This window comes from Ixodes scapularis, unplaced genomic scaffold (genome assembly GCF_016920785.2).
Source record: "Ixodes scapularis isolate PalLabHiFi unplaced genomic scaffold, ASM1692078v2 PGA_scaffold11__112_contigs__length_91849675, whole genome shotgun sequence".
Taxonomy (NCBI): domain Eukaryota; kingdom Metazoa; phylum Arthropoda; class Arachnida; order Ixodida; family Ixodidae; genus Ixodes; species Ixodes scapularis.
This window is the reverse complement of record NW_024609837.1, coordinates 66708052-66730119: the sequence shown is the minus strand read 5'-3', so window position 1 is coordinate 66730119 and position 22068 is coordinate 66708052. Positions and strand designations below refer to the sequence as shown.

Below are 22068 nucleotides of genomic sequence, written 5' to 3'. Positions count from 1 at the left end.
ATATTGACTCTGAGGGTACCTGTTCGTCTTCAGAAAAGCCCCAAACTGCGTCAGCCGCCGTCCGAGTCGCTCCCGATTGCGTGAACCTGCCGCCGTGATTAAGTGTTGTCTTAACCGTCGTAACCGATGCAGCTACCCAAGGTGAAATTGTTCTGGAAGGAAACCTTCAATTGCTCCTGGAAAGAGGAATAAGCGTCGCAAGATGAGTAGCTCAATTTCAGCATGGCCGCACTTTTTTCTCGTCACGAACTTCCGAAAAGAAACGCAGCACCTCATGAAAGGTGGAGCCGTGACCATGTCGAGGAACTCCGGAACTCCGCCGAAATCGCCGAGATCACTAAAGAATCCTCACCTTTCAGCAAGACAGTGCGTCACCAGCGGGGCTCGACAATGACCCTAAGCTTCCGGGCACAAAATGATGGCAGCTGATTAACCTCCTCGCCGAATACCGCGGCTGCTTTCCGACGTTGTCGAATGTGGACCAAACCGCCATTGCGAAGCACCGCATCATCACCGAGGACGACGCGCACCCTGTGCATCAATCGCCGTTCAGAGACTCCGTAAAGGAAAGAGAAGTGATTCCGGAGAAAGTTCAAGAGATGCTGAACGATGACAAAATTCAACCTTCAAGCAGTCCATGGGTCTTTTCCGGCACTAGTGGTTAAGAAGAAGGAAGGAACGCTTACGTTATCCGTGGACTACCGGCCGCTGAACACGGTGACAAAAAAGACACATATCCACTCCCCTGAATTGACGACACCTTAAACCGGCTGCGACACTCTCGATACTTTTCATCGATGGACCTGAAGAGTTGCTACTGGAACATGGAAGTCGACGAGCGTGACCGAGAGAAGACAGCTTTCGTCACCCCAGATTGACTGTAAGAGTTCAAGATGACGCCAGTCGGACTATGCACGAAGCTATCAACTTTCCAGCGTGTTATGGACACCGTAATGGACTGAAGTGTCATGCGTTCCCAGCGTGTCATGGACTGAAGTGGCAGGGCTGTCCCGTCTACGTCGACGACGCCACAGTGTATTCCTGCGACTTCGAAGAGCACTTGCTACGACTCCGAGCAGTTATCCAAGCCATACAAACAGCCGGACTCAACCTCAAGCCGTCAGAGTGTTGGTTCGCCTATGACGAACTGAAGTTCCTAGGTCACGTGGTTAGTAACGAAGGCGTTCGCCCAGTCCTTGAGAAGACTAGCGCCATCGCAGCATTACCAGTGCCGACAGACAAGAAGGCAGCACGAAAGTTCCTTGGACTACGTGCCTACTATCGGCGCTTCGTTCGGGATTTCGCAAGGATTTCCGCACCGTTTGCAAACATCCCCGAAGGATGCTGAGAAGTTCGAAAGGGCCGAGGAGCAGCAGCAGGCATTCGACGACTGGAGCGGCGACTCCAGATTTCTCCTGCTCTTGGACCTTTCGATCACGGTGCGAAAACCGAGATTCAAACGGACGCAAGTAACGCAGGACTGGGCGTTATTGGTTCAAGTGCAAGAAGGCACCGAGCGAGTCATCGTCTACGCAGGTCTGACACTGTCTAAGGCGAAGAGAAATTACTCCACGACTGAAAAAAAAAATGTCTTATTGCCGTGTGGGCAACCACGAAGCTTTTTCCGTACTTGTACGGAAGCCCGTTCCGCGTAGCCACGGACCATCACTCACTCTGCTGGCTTGCTCACCTCAAAGATCCGTCGGGACGCATCATTCGATGGAGACTCCGAGTACAAGAGTTCAACATGACTGTGGTCTACAAGCCAAGCTGCAAGCACAGCAACGCCGACTGCCTATCCTGAGCCCATTCGAAACACCTTCCGGCAGCAGCGACGGCGATGACGACGAGTGCTTCCCAGGCGCAGTGAACACCGACGATATGGCACAGCGTCAACGACACGAACTTTAGCTGCGCACACTATTAGAGCGCGTGGAAGGGCCCGGGAGTACCATGCCACGTGTTTTCTCACAAGTCTTTCCACCCTTCGCAATTCGACAAGGGGTACTCTACAAGGAGAACTTCGGGGACAACAACTCGCCATGGCTCCTGGAAATGCCGACCAACCTTCGAGAGGAGATTTTTCAAGCGTGCCACAACAACCCGACGTACGGACACCTTGATTACAGCCCAACCCTGGCCCGTATTCTTGAAAAGTTTTACTGGACCAAGCTCCCCGAAACCGTCCACCTATAAACACGATCATTCCACGATCGCCAGCGACGCAAGAAACGTCCGACGAGGCCGGTTGGACTCCTGCAGCCAATACCTCCGTCAACTGCACTTTTTCAAGCAGATCGGAATAAACCTACTTTGCCCTTTTCTGCTGTCAACGTCGTTAAGCCGCTGGATAATCGTCGCCACATATCTCACGCAGTATGCCGAAACGGAAGCTCTTCCTGCAATGACTGCTTTGGAAGTTGCCAAGTGTTTCATCGAGTCCATCGTCCTCCGGCGCGGCGCTCCCGAAAATTTGACTACAGATTGTGGATCATCGTTGCTTTCCCAGCTGACGCAAGATATACTTCATCTCAGCCACACCAGCCATCGCCGCACCACGGCGTACCACTCCAGACAAACGGGCTGTCGGAGAGACTCGACGAGACCATCGCCGACCTGATTTCCATGTACGTCGACGTGGAGTACAAGACATGGTACGAGGTGTTGCCGTGCAAGAGACCACCGGGAGGACACCCTTTGAAATGGTTCATGATCGCACAGTAACGACAATGCTGGACGCAATATTACCCCACGAACCGGCTGTCGGCGAAAGCGGCGATGCCTAGGTAGTTGCCCAACGGGCAGAAGTCCGTCAGCTCGTCACACTCCGGATTAAAGCCCAAGAACGCGTCGACACTGGCCGCTACAACCTTCGTCGTCGGGACGTTCACCAACTTTTCAGCCATTTCAGGAGAACCTTGTTTCTGTTCCAAGCCTAATATAACGTACCCCTCGTTGGAACCTTGACAAGGCAGACTGGGTTCTATTCAACCTAAATGCAGAGCTTAAGCCTTGCATGTTCTTGTACTTAATACAGGATGAAGCCCCCACCCACATTACACAACAGATCAGTAATGCCGCTTTTCGTTCCATCCCTCAGACCTCCTCTAGCATTCCCAAAAAGTGTAAACCATGGTGGAATTTTGACTGTTCCCCTATTATGAAAAAACAGGACAAGGCTTGGGTTATATTTCGCAAATATCCAACATTCATGAATTTGATAGAGTTCCAGCGAGATAGGGACCAAGCTCGTTGGACCAGGAATCAGGCCAAGAGTAATTCTTCGAGAGGCTATCTGTTCTCTACCAGCTGCTACGTCCCAGCAAAGGAAGTGTGGGACCGACTGCACAAGGTCGAAGGCAAAATACCGCTGCTTTGCAGTCCCTCGTTTTGCCACTGTAAGCTCGCTACATGACCAGGCAAATGTGTTGCGCGCACATTTTGCAGTCGTTTCAAACTCCTCTCATTACTCTCCTGCATTTCTAAAGTTTAAAGCAGATGCAGAAAGCTTGGCGGGAGGAGCCTATGCACCACAAAATCAGCCGTTTACAGTGGTTGAGCTTCAAATAGCTCTCAAAATCCGGAAGCCTTCATCCCCCGGTCGTAATGAAATTCATTATGAGATGATCCGGCATTTATCAGAGGCGCCACTCATAGACCTGCTGACATATTTTAATGAACTATCAAACGATGCACGCTTCCCCGCTAACTGAAAGGAGGCAGAAGTATTTCCGCTGCTGAAGCCTGGAAAGGAGACTTCACTTCCTGCATGTTACAGGCCGATGGCACTGACTAGTTTGCTTAGGGAAAATGTTTGAAACGATGATTAATAGCCGTCTTGTCTACTTCCTGCAGCAACACAATATTTCGAACCTAGATCAATGTGGGTGTCGAGGTTCAACCATAGACCATTTAGTCCGGCTGGAGACTGTTGCACGTAAGGCGTTTGTGAATAGGCAGCATTGCGTATCTGTCATTTTTGATTTAGAAGAGGCTTGCGATACCACTTGGGGACATGGCATCCTGCGTGACTTGTTCACGTATGGAGAACGCGGCAGATTGCTTCATTGTATAAAAAACTATCTTAGTGGACGTTTCTTTCGTGTGCGGTTAGGTGCAACAGTGTCCAATTGCTTTGTCCAGGACGATGGTGTTCCTCAGGGCGCAGTACTTTGAGTCACCCTCTTCGCCATAAAAATTAACTCTCTTTGTCCTGTCATACCTTACTCAATAATATATTCATTATACGTAGGTGGCATTCAAATCTCTGTAGCATCGTGTAATATGTCTAGCTGTGAAAGGCAGCCACAACTAGCCATAAATAAAATGACTAAATGTGCTAACGAGAATGGATTTAAGTTCTCCCCAGAAAAAAAAAAAGAAATATTTGTGTTCCCTTTTCTTTACGACGGGGCCTCTGGTTAGAACCCAGTCTCATGTTAAATGGAAATGCCATCGTAGTTAAAGCTGAGCATAGGTTTCTGGGAGTGATTTTGGAGAGTAAGCTTAGTTTTTTCTCGCATCTCAAATGGCTAAAGCAGAAATGTATGCAGACATTGAACATTCCTAAAGTCTTTTCACGCACGTCTTGGGTTCTGATAGAAGGTGTCTACTTTGTTTTTACCTCTCCCTTGTACGATCGCGCCTTGATTACTAGTCTGTTGTGTCCGCGTCTGCTGGGCCGTCTGCCTTAAACATGCTTCACCCTGTGAATCGCCTTGGGTTGCGTCTTACAACCGGCGCTTTTAGGACATCTCCTGTTTTACGCTTCTATGTTTACTCCAATAAAGCTTCACTTGAAAAAGGCAGCAGTATCTAAACCTCGTTTATCCCTACGAGGTGTTATCGCAACCCAGCCTTCCATCCCAAAGCAGTACTCGAGACTCAAAGTTTTGTCATAAGTTCGAGCATAAACCAAATATTGTTTGAACCTTGAGACTTTGTTTTGAGAGCCTCCGTCTCTCCCTTAACCTTCCACGTGAGGGTGATCATTTCCTAGACAGCGCATGTCATATTGCACCATGGGATATCAAACCTATAGCTTGTGATTTGTATTTTACAAAATTTAATAAACAGAACGTGTCTCCACTCGTTCTACAGCAGAAATGCTTAGCTCTGCAAGAAAAAATACAGAAACTACTGACAGTTTTACACTGGCGGTGCCAAGCCCTCAATGTATGTCCGCTCCGCTGTTTATTCGAATTCGTTTTCCAAATACAGGCTAGCTGGTGGAAGTCAACCATTTCGTCGTTTACCCTGAGACTGGGTTTTTTTTTGAAGAGCAGAAGTAACAGAAAAAACAGACAGGTCTCAAGACCTGTCTGTTTTTTCTGTTTTTTTCTGTTTTTTTAGACCTGTCTGTTTTGTCTGTTACTTCTGCTCTTCAAAAAAAAACCCAGTCTCGGGGTAAACGACGAAATCGTTTTCCAAGTTACTCGACTTAACAATGTCACCAGCATTTTTACTGCCGAAATATATGGTGATCTGGCAGCACTTGACTATATAATCAGGAGCAAAGTGATGAAAGCCATTATAATTGTAGACTCTCAAGGTGTTCTTACTGCAGTATGTTCTGTTACACCAACTAAGAATAAGTTGACTTACTTTGCATGGGTCAGAGCCTAAAAGGGACTCCGTGGTTGGAAGGACATTAAGTTTTGCTGGATCCCGAGCCATGTGAGCACTCCCAGAGCGATTACACTATTGGGGAAGGACTGAACAGTCTTGAAATGTGACTAAAAGCACATATTGTCATAAATTACAAAGGATGGGGCGCTGAGTTAACTGGAGAAACTAACCGTTTATTGCGGCGAACTTCTGCCCAAAATAAAGTAGAAGGTTAGCACCGCAGGCGTCGATTCGGCGAAACAGCGGGATCGAGCGCTGGGGCGAAACTGATTTTGGCTCGCCACACGAAGCCCCTTATGTACACGCGTGGGCTTCTGGAATAATCGGCGTAGAAGGTTCGACGCGTAAGACATTCGTACCTAGAATAAAAAACAATGTTCTCAAATTCACCAAAACAGTACACTGAAAGAATAAATAAAAAACGCCTGACTCCCAGGAATCAAACCCTGGGTCCTCGCACGAAAGTCAAGGGCGGTAACCACCCGGCTACGCGCGCGCTAGCTCTCGGAGGCGCGTGGCATTACTGCGCATTTAAAAAGAAAATCGTGCTAATGCCACGTCAACGGAAAAGAAAACACAGCAAGACAAACAAAATAATAGAAAAATACGGAGGCTGGTGAAACACAGTTCTATCAAGCGTTGCACGGGATCACCGTTCGCAGTCTTATCGTGCGTAGTACTGCTTGAGGCGCACGACGTGGACGAATACAAGTCATGGTGGGCGGCGTGATGTTGTTCTTGTTCCGTCGGGCATCACCTTGTAGTTCAGATCTTCAAGTCGACGAAGTACCCTGTAGGTTCCGAAATACCGTTTCAGGAGTTTTTCCCTAAGACCACTGTGGCGAATCGGTGTCCACATCCACATCCTGTCTCCGGGTTGGAAGTGGATGCCCCGACGACGGAGGATGTAGCGGCCTGTGTCGATACGTTGTGGTTCTTTAATACAAAGTCTGGCGAGCTGACGGACTTCTTCTCCCCTTTGAGCAACCACCTAGGTGGTTTCCCAACCACATAGGTGTCGTCGCTTACCTCGCCAGCCGGTTCGTGGGGCAACATATCGCGTCCAGCATTGTTGTTATTTTGCTACCATGAACCAGCTGAAAGAATGTCACCCCTGTGGTCTCGTGCACGGCTGTGTTGTAGGCGAATGTGATGTACGGCGAAACCTCCGTCCAGTTCTTGTGCTCCGCGTCGACGTACGTACATGGAGATCATGTCGGCGATGGTCTTGTTGGGTCCCTCCGTCAGCCCGTTGGTCTGCGAGTGGTACGCCGTGGTGCGATGATGACTGGTGTGGCTGAGACGACGGACTCCTTACGTCAGCTGGGCTATGAACGATGATCCACGGTGTAAGATTAGGACGTCGGGGGCGCCGTGCCGGAGGACGATGGATTCGAAAAAAACTTGACGACTTCCACAGCAGTCCCTGCAGGAAGGGCTTTCGTTTGGGCGTACCGTGTGAAATAATCTGTGGCGACAATTGTCCAGCGGTTTCCCGACTTTGACGGCGGAAAAGGGCCAAGTAAATTCATTCTGATCTGCTGGAAGAATGTAGTTGAGTGCAGGAGACTGGAATGCCTCGTTGTAGCTTTTTCGCGTCGCTGGCACTCGTGGCATGATCCTGTGTATAGGTGGACGGTACTGGGGAGTTTGGGCCGGTAATACTTTTCACGAATACGAGTCAGTGTCAGGCTGCAACCAAGGTGTCTGGACGTCGGGTCGTCGTGGCATGCTTGAAAAATCTCCTCTCGATGGTCGGTCGGATTTACCAGCACCCACGGCGAGTGGCTGTCCCCGAAGTTTTTTTTTTTTGTAGAGTACACGTTGTCGAATGGCGAAAGTCGGCAGGGTTCGGGAGAAACACGTGGCATAGTACCCCCGCGCCTTTCCAGGTGTTCTATTATTGGATCGTCTGATTGACGCCGTGCCATGTCGTCGGCGTTCACTGCGCCTAGAGAGCACTCGTCGGCATCGTTATCGCTGCTGCCAGAAGGTGTTCCGACGGCGGGTCTGAACAGGCAGTCGGTGTCGCTGTTCTTGCGGACGCAATCAAGAAGAGCGATTGGTGGTGCCTGGCAACGCGGAACGGGCTCCCTTACAATTACGGACGAAACTTCCTGATTGCCCAGACGACCGGAAGGCATATTTTCTCAGCCGTGGAGTAGTATTTGTCCACCTTGGACAGTTTCCGACTTGCGTAGGCAATGACTCGCTCAGAGCTTTATTGCACTTGAATCAGTACCACGCCCAGTCCTGCGTTATTTGCGTCCGTGTGAATCACGGTTTCCGCATCCTGATCATAATGTCCACGAGCCAGAAAAGTCTGGAGTCGTCGCTTCATATTGTCAAATGCCTAGTGCTGCTCCTCGGCCCACTCGAACTTCTCGTCGTCCTTCGTGAAGTTTGTGAGTGGTACAGAAATCCTCGCGAAATCCCGAACGAAGTGCCGATACTAGGCACATAGCCGAAGGAACCTGTGCACGGCCTTCTTGTCTGTTCGCGCTGGAATTGCTGCGACGGCGCGACTCTTCTCTGGGTCTGGACGAACGCCTCCCTTACTAACCACGTGACCTAAGAACTTTAGTTCGTCAAAGGCGAACCAACACTTTGACGGCTTGAGGGCAAGTCCGGCGGTCTGTACGGTTTAAAATACAGCTCGGAGTCGTCGCAAGTGCTCGGCGAAGTCGCCGAACAACAGTACGACGTTGTTGAGGTAGACGAGACAGCTCCGCCCGTTCAGTCCTGCCAGTGCAGTGTCTATGACCCGCTGGAAAGGTGCTGGCACCATACTTATAGTCCGAAGAATACCACCGTGAACTCGTTCAGACCATCCAGCGTGACGAAATTTGCCTTTTCTCGGTCCCGTTTGTCGACCTCGATCTCCCAGTAGCCGCTCTTCAGACCCACCTATGAAAAGTATGGAGAGTGGCGCAGCCGGTTTAACGTGTCCTTGATATGGGGGAGTAGATAGACGTGTTTCTTCGTTAACGCGTTCAGCTGCCGGTAATCCACGCAGAACCCAAGCGTTCCGTCCTTCTTAAACTGTACGACTGGAGAGACCCACAGACTGCTTGAAGGCTTAATTATGTCGTCCTTCAGGATCTCTTGAACATACTCCTGAAGGACCTTCCTTACTTTTATGGAGACTTGGTATGGCGATCGATGTACAGGGAGCGCGTCATCCTCGGTAACGATGCGATGACTTGCAACGGAGGTTTGTCGCACCCGAAAACACAAAAAAAGACGAAGTAAATGAACAAAAGTCGCTGTCGACACTGTTGTTTATTGGGAAAAAACATCCCTACATTCACAAAGGCAGACTTACATTTAAAGGACAAGGTTACCCACGAAACATTTTGTAACCTTGACGAGGAATTGAAAATTAACAGCTGACTCCTCACTTTTTCGACCTTGCCTGTGTTTTCGGTGGTATTACGTTTTAAAAACTATTAATAACCAACCAGCCCTCCTAACCCCTTTGCTTTTGAAGAGACTTTTGCAAATGCCGCGTTTGTGTATACTCTCGTTTTATATATTCACCTGATGCTTGTGGTACACGTAATGTACCTCCATGTGTTTAGGATAAAAGTGAAGAATCGCAATCAACGAGGTAGAGGGCCTTAGAGCGAGAAATTGGCAGCTAAAAGTGACCCTCGATTGATCACCGCCATGATGCACATTTGTGACCACTACACACGTGACCCTATAGTTTTACGTCTAGATTTTTAACGAAGTACCGTGCACTATTAATTGCTTATTAATCTTTGATAGCAATACCGACGAGATAAGTTTTGTTTCGTTTGTTTTAAGTCCAAATGAGCATTTACGACAAAAACTCGGACAGCTTCGCAATGTCTCCGATAGACGCCGTCAGCCGCGGTGCTGTATTTTGGGTTTCTATCGCAGTTAGGCACTGATCTCTAGAGCTAGGAGTATTGAGAGAAAAAAAATAGTTGATCGTGTTCATTACAACGATCGCCATACGAATCTCTGCTTAGTTTGGCGTGCAAGTCTCAGGATTTGGTACAGTCACGTGTCTAGTGGTGAAATTGCACAACTTGGCGGCATCAAGGTGGGGGTCACGTTTATCGCTCTAAGCCCATCTTCCTCGTTCATCGCAATGGTGACGCGAACAAATACATCGTTTTGGAGCACATGATTTGGGCAGTAACCGGCGCCACCTAGCCTAGCCACTTGCAATTACTCTGCTGAAACCTGTTATTAGCTGGTAAGTGATTTAATCATTGCCGCTTCGCGACGCGAGATTTTCTGATTACCGTGCAACAATAGGTCATGTAGGCTGCTTCGAATTTGTTCTTTTAAAAGCGGCTCTGGTTTTGCGAATGGTTTACCAGTCCTCTGTGACGTGCGGTGCTGAGGAAGGAATTTTGGCTCGCGGAATAGCAAATATAAGACGTAAATTGCGTGAAGTAACTTGGTATTGTACTAGACTACAAATAGCGCTAAGACAAGGACACACAAAGTGGACAAGACAGGCGCTAACTCACAACTGACAGTTTTATATACAGCGATATCGTTGTATATATTACAACATAATACAACAATATTATTGTATATAAGACCGTCAGTTGTAAGTTAGCGCCTGTCCTGTCCACTTCTTCGTCTGTCCTTGTCTCAGCGCTATATTTAATTTAGTATGTATAACGAACTAACCCGCCAAAATAATTTTATAACTGGATATCGGCAGTCTCCGTTTAACATCCCAGTGCTGACGACGAGAAGACTGAGTGACAGCCCTTGAAGGGCATGTTTCTTTACCAACGATTGAAGCTGGCTTCGGAAATAAATAGAGCTCGCGGAAAGCTCGTGTTGCACTTTCAATTGCTGCTCCACTCGCCCCGTACGCATCCCTGAGTTCGACTCCCTCGATTGGGGGCCGCCATAATGACATGCAGGCGACAGAGGAAGTTTTCTCCTCAGCTTTGTGGGACGAGCGTTTCTTCCTTTGTTAGTAAACATAAATGTCAAGAGCGTTCCTCCCTTTAGGGAGGACGTTTAGACCCATTTTTTGAAGAGCATACCCTGCGCGGGGCCTGCGTTCCTCGCTTTGTGTCGATTTCGACACCAAAAGGCATCTTTACCTTTAATAGACAAGGTTACTCACGAACGTTTTGTATCCTTGGCGAGGGATTGGAGTTTAGCAACCGACTCCTCGTCTCAGGTTTCAAGATCTGTTGGCCTTCTCAGTGGCGTGCCTCCCGCATTTTAGCCAAGCACGGTCCCAGATGTCGTGGCGACGTGGATTCGTCTTGTCTGGCGTTTTTTTGGAATGTGGCATCGAGCTTTTACTTCATATGAAAGCGTTTCTCTCCGCTTCGCCTTTGGAGCCCACCTTTGTTTGTTTGCCTGACTCCTGAGGCTCGCGTGATACAATTCACACGTAGTGAGCCATTTCGCTTGTTGCGCAACCTTCTCGGTATTTTGTGGTGTTGAGCGCATCCAGTGGCTAGGAAGACGCTGTAGTGTTGGGCAACTGACTGCACAGCTTTGACTTGGCACATTTCCGCGAAATAAATTACACACACCGCCGGTCACGGCCGTCGATTCCAACCTGTCATTTTCATTAATGAATTTGCGCATTATTCTTGAATAAAGGATGCGCGCGCCTGACTATTCCGGGTATCTAAGGAACTAGAAATTAAAGACTTATTAAAAATGTAACTATTATTAGCACTTTTGGAGGGTTCGGAAGTCGAAGCATATGAAGAAATTAACATATTGAGTGAAATATGGTGCCATACCTGAAGAGATTCCGCCTGAATTATTACATCCCCGGTTTCCATCGCACAAACCAACTTGGTACTGCATAGAATATTTAGAAGTAAATGATACACGTTTTTCTCTGTCCAAGAAAATAAATAAACATGCGTCAATATTATGAAGAAATCAGTAAAACGGAACGATACCCCTCTAAATAGTGCACTAAGATTTGTTTCCCGTTATTCGTTCACTTTAAATAAAGAAAATCACAAACAGATTCCTGGACAAAAAAAAAATCCCAGAGTTTATCTTTTGCTTAGTTTCTATGCGCCGTAGTGTGTACATCGAAAGAAGTGCGTGTTTCATGTTTGTCCACTCACAATGCCCTTAGTCTTAACACAATTATTGTTTTTAGGTGAATCCTACACTGGCCACGCCTGCAGGCATTTCAGGTTTTCTGTGGCTCGAGACGTTCCAGGTACCTTTTCAGGAGTCAAGACTCTGTGTCACGAACTGGGTCATTCGTAAGTGTGCCTTTGCTGGGTCAAATTTGCATAGGGAGTTCTGAAATTCATGAGCAGGTACTAAGGCTTGAAGGCGGGTCTTAGAAATAAGAGCTGAAATTCTTATGAAATTTGAGAAATACAGAAAAATCACATAATCTGATAACAACCTTCACTTAAAAAAAGTTATGTTTTGTGCGTATGTTTATAGACGCTGAAGTTAGTCTACCTCAACGGGTGACTTGTCTATGAGCTGTGGATGAGCAATTTGGCCAGTGTAGTACGAACCGCTAGCCTGGGGTTTTTAATGTGCACCACGCAGTTGCCATACACGACCGCGCGCCGGTGCAACGCTCATCCAGATTGAAATGGGCAGGAATGGGATTGAACCCAGGATCTCAGGGTTTTGCAGCGCGAGCTTTTTTTTTTCATGTACACCGACCTGGTGTGCGCTAGCCCACTTGGCCACCGATTACCCGTTTAAAGGAAGTAACAGCGTGAGAAACACAATATAGTGTTCTTGTCGAAGGCACGACGCTTTACTGCCGAACTAACGGAACGTCCCATTAGTTCGAGCGACATTTAATTGTTCGAAACCTTTTTATCCTACTAGTTTTTTAGTTTATTTAGCCTCGCTAATTGGCGTTGATCTTTGTGGTTAGCGTGCCTATATTTTAGTGTCATTGTTATTCCCTGCTCTACTTTGATTAGGAAGCTGAATTTTTTTCCCTTCTTTCATCTTCGGTGCTTGTCCTCGACTCTTCATGTATTTGGGTCGTTTGTTTTCAATTTGATTATATTTTTTAAAGGGGAGGGATGGGGAGGGGTGGAGAGGTGGTGATAACCTGCATGCAGGTATAATCTTCACTGCGTGCATTTTAGAAGGTGGGAAAAGGTCTGTCTACCTCTGTCCGTCTTCATTGATGATTTTCCCATTACTGAAGCGCGAGTGGCACTGAAAACATTCCGCACTATTCGCTGCTTTTTCACATAAGATTGCTGAATCATGCAAAAAATATTTGCTCTCGCACTGCTTTTGTTTACTGTGAAATCGTCAATGATGCTTGTGCAAGCAATCACAAAAACTTATGTAGGGCAGCTCTAAATGTTCAATGAACACCGCCCTTTTGGCATAATAAGACACAAAGTTGCCTGCCTTTTGATTGCTGCGTGCGCGTCTTCGTTCTGCATTCTTGTTTAATGCTACAAAGCAATTTCCGAAGTTTTTGACCGCACCTCGTGCGTGGTAGGCACGGAAAGTATACAAGCAATTATGCCACAAATAATTTGAACAGAAAATGAACAACTTAACCTAACCCAAAAGTTGACATTTAGATGCTTACACACTAATGTTATGGGGTTGCGCACACTAGTTTAATGAAAAAAATAAGAGTAAACAAAGCAGAAAGAGAAAGATATGTCATAATAAAGGAACGTCTGTTAGATTCTTAATGTGGAATCGTCTTACTGCTTTGCGCGGGAATGGTACTGTTAAAGACAAGCAGATAGAGAGCTAATATTCAGAATGCAGACATGCATATGTCGTATGTCCTAGTGACAGGCAGACACTAAAATATCGGTTTTGAAGTGCATTAAGCTTTTTTCCTCCCCCCCCCCCCTCCTTCCCCGGAAAGAATAACTGATATGGCTGGAGCGCTGTGTTGGCAACTACGGAAGAAGGGGCAGCATAGGACTGCAATCCCAAACAAGGGTGTTTGTAGATTCAGGGAGGTCTTGATACGTGTAATAATGCAGGCAATTAGTTTGGTACATGATTTAACGGGACGACGAAATGTTTAACAAAATTGAATGCAGAGGGATGTAAACGTGGATTTCTATGCTAGGTGGCGGAAGCCACCGCCGGATATAAGAAAAGGGTATAGCCAATACTGTCCATGGTCCAACCATTCATTCGTCCTGTAATGGAGGAGATACGTTTGGTGGAAGTGCTCTTGCCGTCTTCATAAAAGCTCGTATGAAAGAAGCGGACTGAAAAGGACATCGCTGAATAGAGGCGGCTGCCCACTGAGGCTGCGCTCCGCGTCTATTAGACGCCGGAAACGAGACAACAGCTTTTCAGCAACAGTGTAGCAAGGTGGACTTATTCTGCTACGGCCGAGGCCCCAGTGAGGGAACGAGGTTCGTCACAATTTAATCTGCGGAATCAAGCTTTTCCAGAAAAAAGCTAGCAATAATATCTCATTTCGGTGTGTTGTCTGCAGCGAAGCACAGCAGAAACACAACCTTTTTTTTTTCATCACACCTGTAGACAAATGTCTACCGTATACCATAGGAAACGTCATTTCTAATGTATTTTCCTATTACTTAGTCTTTTTTTATTATTTGTCTGTTTGCACGAATGATATGTGTATTCTACTGCAGGTTAGGCCTCGTTCATGATGGGGAGTCGGCACCGGAAGAAGAACAAGGTCATCCCGGAGCCGAGGCGTGTCCGTCAAGCAATCCTTATATCATGTGTGGACTGCGGGACTGCGGCGTTGAGCACGACCGTTTTTCCGCTTGTGCTGCCTCTCAGATCAAGTGGTTCCTGGCGTACGCATGTTTTAAATTTGCTTTACGTTTCATATATTGCCTTCATTCTAGAATGCTATCGTGTATGTAGCTGGCAATAAGATACAGCAACCGCTGTGGCCTTGTCTGCTTCGCGACTAGCACACGACCGACTGGCGGTGTAATCACTGACAAAAAACAAACAAAAAAACAATCAATCTCTGAGAATCATCACGAAATTTAATTCCTCCGAGAGAACACGTGGCGTTGTGAGTACGAACGGCCACCGTTCGTGTGTTCTAAACTTTGTTTCACTCGAAGTCCGACTCCAGCTAACGCTACAAATCGATTGATCGTGAAAGCGTTCGTAATCGATAAACGTTTACTGTCGTCGGCTAGACCAGTCACGCCTCAAAAGCAAAGCGCAGAATCACAGTGTTTTCGCTGCGCTTGATTGGAGAGAGCAAACGTGAAAAGGCGACAACCGCAGTCACGATGCTATTTTGGCGGCGCCCCATTGGCTCCGTTGGATGGTAGGTTTGGCTTCGGTGCAAATTAACGTGAAGCGGAGTATAGACTGCTCTGTGAGAGGGCGCGTGAAGTCCGCGTTCTTTAACTCCTATTCCGAGCGCAAAAACTAAACGATTAAACGGCCCATGGCGTACAGGAGCGCGACACACCGTAACCATCCAGGAGCCGCACGAGCACCTTTCGACTGCACGGTTACGATGAAACCGGCATCTCGTGGATACGGGTGACAGAAGCTGAGATTACTTTGGATATAAATTCATTAGGCCAGTGTGGAGCGGCAGAAGGTAAAGCAAAAAAGACGGCGTCGTTATGAAGCTTCTACGAAGGTTTTGATATTCAGGAAATATTTGAAGACTTGGTTTTGAGCACATAGGTGGAAAGCTACCTTGGCTGATATATTTATTGACCATGCATGCTCTTCAAATTTAAATTAAACACAACATTCTTGGACCCACTTGTCGACGCACGAAACTCTCAATCTCGCCAGATATTTCGTGCGTCTAGAGTAATTGTATATGCTCCGCTTGCGGAGCAGAGTACCGCAATGGTGCCATTCTGGAGCCAAGCACTGCGGGAAGCCACGGTCGCTTTTTGCAGGGGACGCGAAGGCGCGGACGCGAGGCGGCGTGCTGTGGCGTGCTGCAACGCGCTGGGTAAGGAAAATAGTGCGGCGTGCGGCGAGAGCCGCGCTGGCGCCGTCATCGTCGTCCCGTCGTTTACTTTTTCTCTCTCAGTTGCAAACATCGCACCCGCGGATCCTGCGGGTCGCATATGAAGTGAAGTCGTCAATTCATTGCGGTAAACGACGCAGCGGCTGACGAAAACGCCGTCCCCTCGCTTTCGCACGGGAGCTCGCCGACGCGCCAAGATGGCCGGATGTGCCGGTCACGTATCGCGTATCACTCCGCGAGCGCCGCAGACGCGAGCAACGCGATCGTCGTCCGTGTTGTCTGCTTCCCATACTTTGGAAACGGATGTCCTAAAACATCGCTCGCGTTATAAAAAAACAGGATTGTATTGTACCCAGTTGACGCACATAATGTTCAATTACTTAGGAAGCTTTCGGTTCGTTCGATTTTAGTCTAGGATCTATATTTGGCGAACTCAAACTGGAAAATATGTTCCCCCGAAACTCGGCGCTCTGGAAGGCCGCTTTCCCGCACGAAGGTCGGATCCAGTTCTGCCCACGTGACTACTCCTCCGCCAATAAGCAGATGGCGGCGAAAGGAAAAGGAACGCGATACTCTGGCTCTGCAAGCAGAGCCTATACATTTACTCTACGTGCGTCCATCTTGCAGCGCCCTCCAGAAGCCGGCGATGTGCTACGCCTATACCGGCACGCCGTCTGTCAATAGATAGCTCGTCAATTTGTATTCAGGCGGGATGCCTGAACATGATTTTTTTGGCATTCCAATCGAAGTACCTGGATTAGCTGTGCTAAACATTCTTAAAGGGCCACGGTACGAGACTGCCTTCTCGACAACTTTTCTGTCGCCGAGCGATCTGCACGATCCTTCGATAGTTAGATTCGTCTTTAGGAAGGACGCATGAAAAAACCCTTTCTTCCACGCTAATTAATAGTTCGGCTTTTCACTCGAAGTTTCTTTTTTCGCCGAGCTAAGCATTAGAAAAGGGGCAGCGGTGCGAATGTCTCCTTATCTCGACAGCTTTCCTGTCGCTGTGCTATCGGCACGCGATCGTTTGATAGATGAATTCGTTTTTAGGCGATATGCATGAACAATCCTTTTCCGGAACGCTACTTGCTGTCTTGGCTTTCAAATAAAATCGTTTTTAACTGCTGGATAGAGCACTAATCAACTGAAAAGGAGCAGCGGTTCGACTACGCCTTTCGTCTCGACGGTCTCAACGACAGCGCAGCCATCTTGTTTGTTTACGTGATGTCATGGACTGCGAAGATGTCACACGGACTCTGGTAAATACTCGGTGCACGAAGAGCGCGCTCGAGCGTCAGTCTTTGGCGGCACTCCTGGCCGTTTAGTGAAAGAAGTGCCAAATTCTCGCGCTCCGGCGCACGGAACTAACGCGCCCAGAGACAGTACTTTGCGTCCATCCAAGGGACTTACCTGTGTGAGCGCCCTGATCTGATACCTGTAAAGGCTGCATCGAGTAACGTATGCCTTTAGGCATTATGGTGTTCTGAACGCCTTCAAAAGCCGTATCTAGTACTTCACGAAACAAATTGCTCGGGAAGTTGTCGCTCTCTGCAGTAGATCCCACGCACGCAGAAAAAAATTCCCCGCCGTAATTGACAATTTAACGTTAACTGTAAAAAAAAAAAAAAAAAAAGAATGACTGTTAAAAATGTCTGTAATGAGAAATTAGAGCGTAGCTCTCGAGGAGGAGGGGAGGGTACGGAAGGGAGGGTATTCCCCTCCTCCTTCTTCCGTACTCTCTCCTCCTCCTCCTTCAATCCTCCACCTCTTCAGTTTCCACTCACAATTTAACGGGTAAAATGATGCCACACGACTTGGTGTCACCTAACCCATGAACACATTCAGTTTCTCCGCTAGATTTAGCAAGGAAATTGATGTCACGTGACATAAACAGCAAATGAAGTCCCCGCAAAATATACCGGAGAATTAAATTGGTGTTGAGGTCATGTGACGTTAATTTTCCTGCTAAATCTAGAGGAGAAACTGAATTTGTCCACTAAATCTAGAAGAGAAGCTCAATTTCCCAGCTAAAATTAGTGGGAAATTGAATTGGAACTGAGGTCAAACAGCGGTTAATTATATTGGTGTTGAGGTCACGTGACGTCAATTTGACCGCTAAATCTAATGGAGAAACTAAATTTAGAGGGGGAATTGAATTGCTGTTGAGGTCACTCAGCAGGGCATTGAATTGGTATTGAGGACACGTGATGTCAATTTCGCGCTAAATTTTGGTGCGGTTACGCAGATGCCGACACCGACGCTGCGAAACACGAAAACGGGCGCCTAAGAGCTGCGCTCTAAAAGAGAACAAGAAAGCTAGCTCCTAGGACGCCTTATGCCCCATCGTTTCCGTCTAACCTGATCCCCCGCCCGGGATATCGACCATTGTGTAATATATATATATACGGGAGGAAACGCAGCGCGAAGAACACTGCTACTCGATCGATCAAATGAAGTTCTATGAAGTCATTTCGTTGGTTCTAAATCGACGCGGCCACGAAGATGTGATATTTATTGACTTCTCGAAGGTTTTTGTTAAGGTTTCCTACCCAGGGTATTAACAGAATTGAAATTAATTCAAAGAAATAATATGCTAATAAACAGGATTAGCGACAGCCCGACTTCTCGCCAACAAGCTGTTATATCGGTGAATTAAATTACGAACGTGCTTTTGTTGACTCTGGAGTGCCGCAGAAACTTGTTCTTGGACCATTTATTTTTTCTTTTAATTTTTATTAATGATATTATAGATGACATTCCCCTTTAGATTAATCTTTTTGCCGACGATTGTGTTATTTACAGCAAAATCCCTAGGCAATACAAATTCTCAGTGACTTCTTTCTGGAAAAACATGGTAGACAAAATGGCAAACGAAATTTAATACTAAAAATTTTGTATCTATGGGTACCACGTGGAAAAAAAAGCTTTCCACAATTCTCCTATTTCATAAATGGTGCGCCATCGCAAAATGTAAAAGCTTTAAATACCTGGAAGTTGTCATCTGACCTGATCTGCGGTGGTACGACCACATTGAGTATATAGGACAACGCGCTTTTGAGAAACTCGCTTTCTAGGACGTTCCTTGGAGCGCTCCCGTCCATCAGCAATGTCGCTTGCTTCTAAGTCGTACGTAAGACCTATTCTTGAATATGCGGCAGTAGTTTGGGATCCCCACACAAAAAAAAAAAGAATAATTTTGAGGAAACGCAAAGAAAGGTTGTTCGGTTTATTTATAACTTTTACAGTTCGGCTATATCTCGGAGCCAGGGATGGGCGAAATGCATGCAAATATGTATCAAAATGCAAATACAAACTACTTCATCAAAAATGTATCTAATTACAAATCAAATCAAATTTCCAAAAAAGCATTTAAATACAAGATACAAATACAACCAAATGTATTTGGTCTCCTCCAAATGCTTTTCCAAATACATTAGTCAAAATTTGCGTCAGCGACTTCAGGGCACCTGCAACGGGTTTCTGGGTATATCATTTTAATTTTGCATAGCACACTCGGGATTTAGTGTGCGAGGCTCTAGTTACGTAATAGAAATATAATCACGAAAAAAAAATGTAATCAGCTTGGACGTAATAGGTGAAAAAAGTACAGAGCTTCAAGCAGCCTTTTTTGTCGATTACATTTTGGCATAGACCAACAAAGAACCGATACGACCAAGACGCGCAGCACTAGCTAAATAATTTTTTATTGTTGCAACTCGCACCAGTTACGAAAATCTGGACGACCCGCTCATTTAGAATGTGCTAAGCAAAAATATGGATTGAAATTAGGCTGGAAAGCATCACAAGTTGTCACAGGCACTTATTTAGCCAGTCTGCTTGTGCACGTCGATTTCGTCACTATTCTTGCCCTGGACGAGCACCGTAATCACAAAGTCACTAAACGCTTGTGTTTGATTGAGAGACGCTGCATTCAGTGCAGAACGTAGTTTTCTTCCAGCTCTGGACAGTGACAATAAATTTGAGGGATGTATTTTCACCCACAAAATTGTATTTGATTACAATTGTATTTGAAATACCCACGTTTTATTATTTAAATACACACGTCAAATACATTACGCAATTTGTAATTAAAAACAAATGCAAAATACACAAAGTATTTGAAATACTGACCATCCCTGCTCCCAGCCAGCTCTTCAGGAATGCCAACCTTGAGTTCCTGGACTCTAGACGTCTGCGAATATCGCATTTCACCAGTTATTTTTTCCGCGAAATATTCGAGGATGAAATTCCTTGACAAAAGACGTTGTCGCGCGTGCATCTTTCTTTTAGTCTGATCTAAAATACCCATTTCAGAAATTCCAATATTTGGAATAATCAGTTTTCTATTTGCAACCTTCGAAATGCTTTGTGATGCACTTTGTTTGGGATATAAATGCTCCATTTCGCGCTACTTTTACTGAGCCTTTCAGGATCGTTTTCTCTTGATGGCGGCATTGTGTTGCAATTGCTCGTTTCCTGTCCAGGACTTATGGTGGCTACTGTGAAATCTACACGTCTTCTATACCACCTCTTACCACCCCATTACCGAGCAAGTTTCCCGGTCGGTCGATTTTTGCAACCCAGTTCTGCAAGCTCATGCACCCCAAAACTAAAGGCATCTGGGCCTATACGGTAAGAGACAGACCTCGTACAATCTGTATTATTTATGAATTCTAGACACGTAGTCCGTTCCTTGAACTTAAATTGAAGCCAATTCCGGGCTTACTTGATGCTACAGTCGATTAAAGACGATCAGGCCGCGCCAGAAACAATTCTTCAGGGGTCTCGTCGTCATTTTGCGTCTGCAGTTACCGGCTAAGCCAGTCACGCGCACATAAAGCGTAGGATGACGGAACATTCACTCTGCGCGGTTGGTTTCGCCGGTGAGAGAGCAAACGCTCGAGGATGACGAGCAACTTGACGATGCATTTCTGACGTTGCTTGATGGACGCCATCAGATCGTAGCTTCGGCTGTGCCCGAACTTAGTGTTAAACGGTTTGCGTAAACAAGGCCTCTTCTGTTGGACTGGTGACCTTGTTCTTACATTGACCACAGATAGCCGCCGTGGTGACGCGACTTACACCGTTTTCGAAAAGGACGTGCCGACTATCAGAAGGCGGTGGCGGCCCTAAGGGGAGAGAGGGCCGAAGGGGAGCGGTCAGCCTCTCTTCAAAAATCGCAGCTTTTTTTTGTTTGTTTTAAAACTACACTCTAAAAACAAGGTGTAAAAGGTTGTATCGTTACACCCTTTGTCTCATATAATACACGCCAAAACTTTATTTTGACGTACTGAGCCCTATAGTCGAACAGACGGCCCCAAATATTACGAGCGGCTTGATAACGGTGCGATATAACTTTTTAAATAGCTAAAGTAGGTATCGAAGACCACAGAAAGAAAACACTGAGTTTTTACAGTAGGGCGAAGAAAACCCCGACTATTTTTTTTGGTCAGTAAAACGTACCATAGCTATTTTAATAAGTTGAACCACACGACTATCAAGTCCCTCGTAAAATTTCGGGCCGTCTGTTCAACTGTAGGGCGCTGTACGTCGAATTAAAGTTTTGGGGTGTATTATACACGGTGCCCGAAATATTTCGAATTTCTGGACTTTCTCAGGTAGCACGTCAGCCGTCGCTCTAAGATTGTTATGAGTTTCTGAAAACATGTATTGCACGAATGAGGGACACCTTGCCGTCTACCGCAAAACGCGGGCTTTCCTCTGTCAAGAACCCAGGAGATCCCTTCGTTTTGATCACATCATAAGACCGCGTCAAGTGGCATCATGGTTTAGGATGACTATTTCGTATTGTCCACGCTCGCGTTCTCAGACGGAGTAACCTTATGTTTTGATAGAGAAGCATGTCAAAATATTTTATGGAATGCCATTTGCTTTAAATCCCACGAGGGAAAAAAGGGAAAGCTCAAGCATCTCCACATCGAAATTGAACGGAGTTTTGTGAGGTGAAATGCAATGCCCTTTGGAATGGCTATATTTCTGAGTTCTGGCGACAAGCATGCCACCTTAAGAGTTTCAAGTGGAAAACTGAGCGGGTTTTCAGATAAGCAGATTAGTCGACGGGGGCCTTCTGGACACACACAACAAAGCGTCATTTGACAGTTCGAGTTCACGGGCACATCACGGCACTCGCCCAGTAGATTAAGCGGAGACGTTTTTGTTAAGTAACATGGCGTTGCCTACCGACACACACGTAAGTCGTCCCCAGAAGTCATCAAACGGATCGTCTAGTATTTTGCGGAAACAGCATTCTACGGGGATAAGCCCTACCCGTTGGGAAGGAGCCTCGGAGGGGGGGAAACAAAGTTAATGCCGTCGCGGAGCTAATAATGATTGTCGGTGATACTGGCTGCCTCATTGTAGGATCTCGAGTTTGGTGGCTCATTCTTCCCCTCCCCCCTCCCCGCCCCCCTATGTGTTAATTCGTTCGGTTGGGGTCGGTCACGATACCTCTTCTTGAATCGATGGCAGCAGGGTAGCTG

The 22068-nt window shown here is 46.7% G+C and overlaps 1 pseudogene; it reads left to right on the top strand.

Moving 5' to 3' along the window:
• The window catches only part of LOC8030691, a 67559-nt pseudogene that overhangs the window by 20902 nt on the left and 24589 nt on the right, over positions 1-22068 (top strand).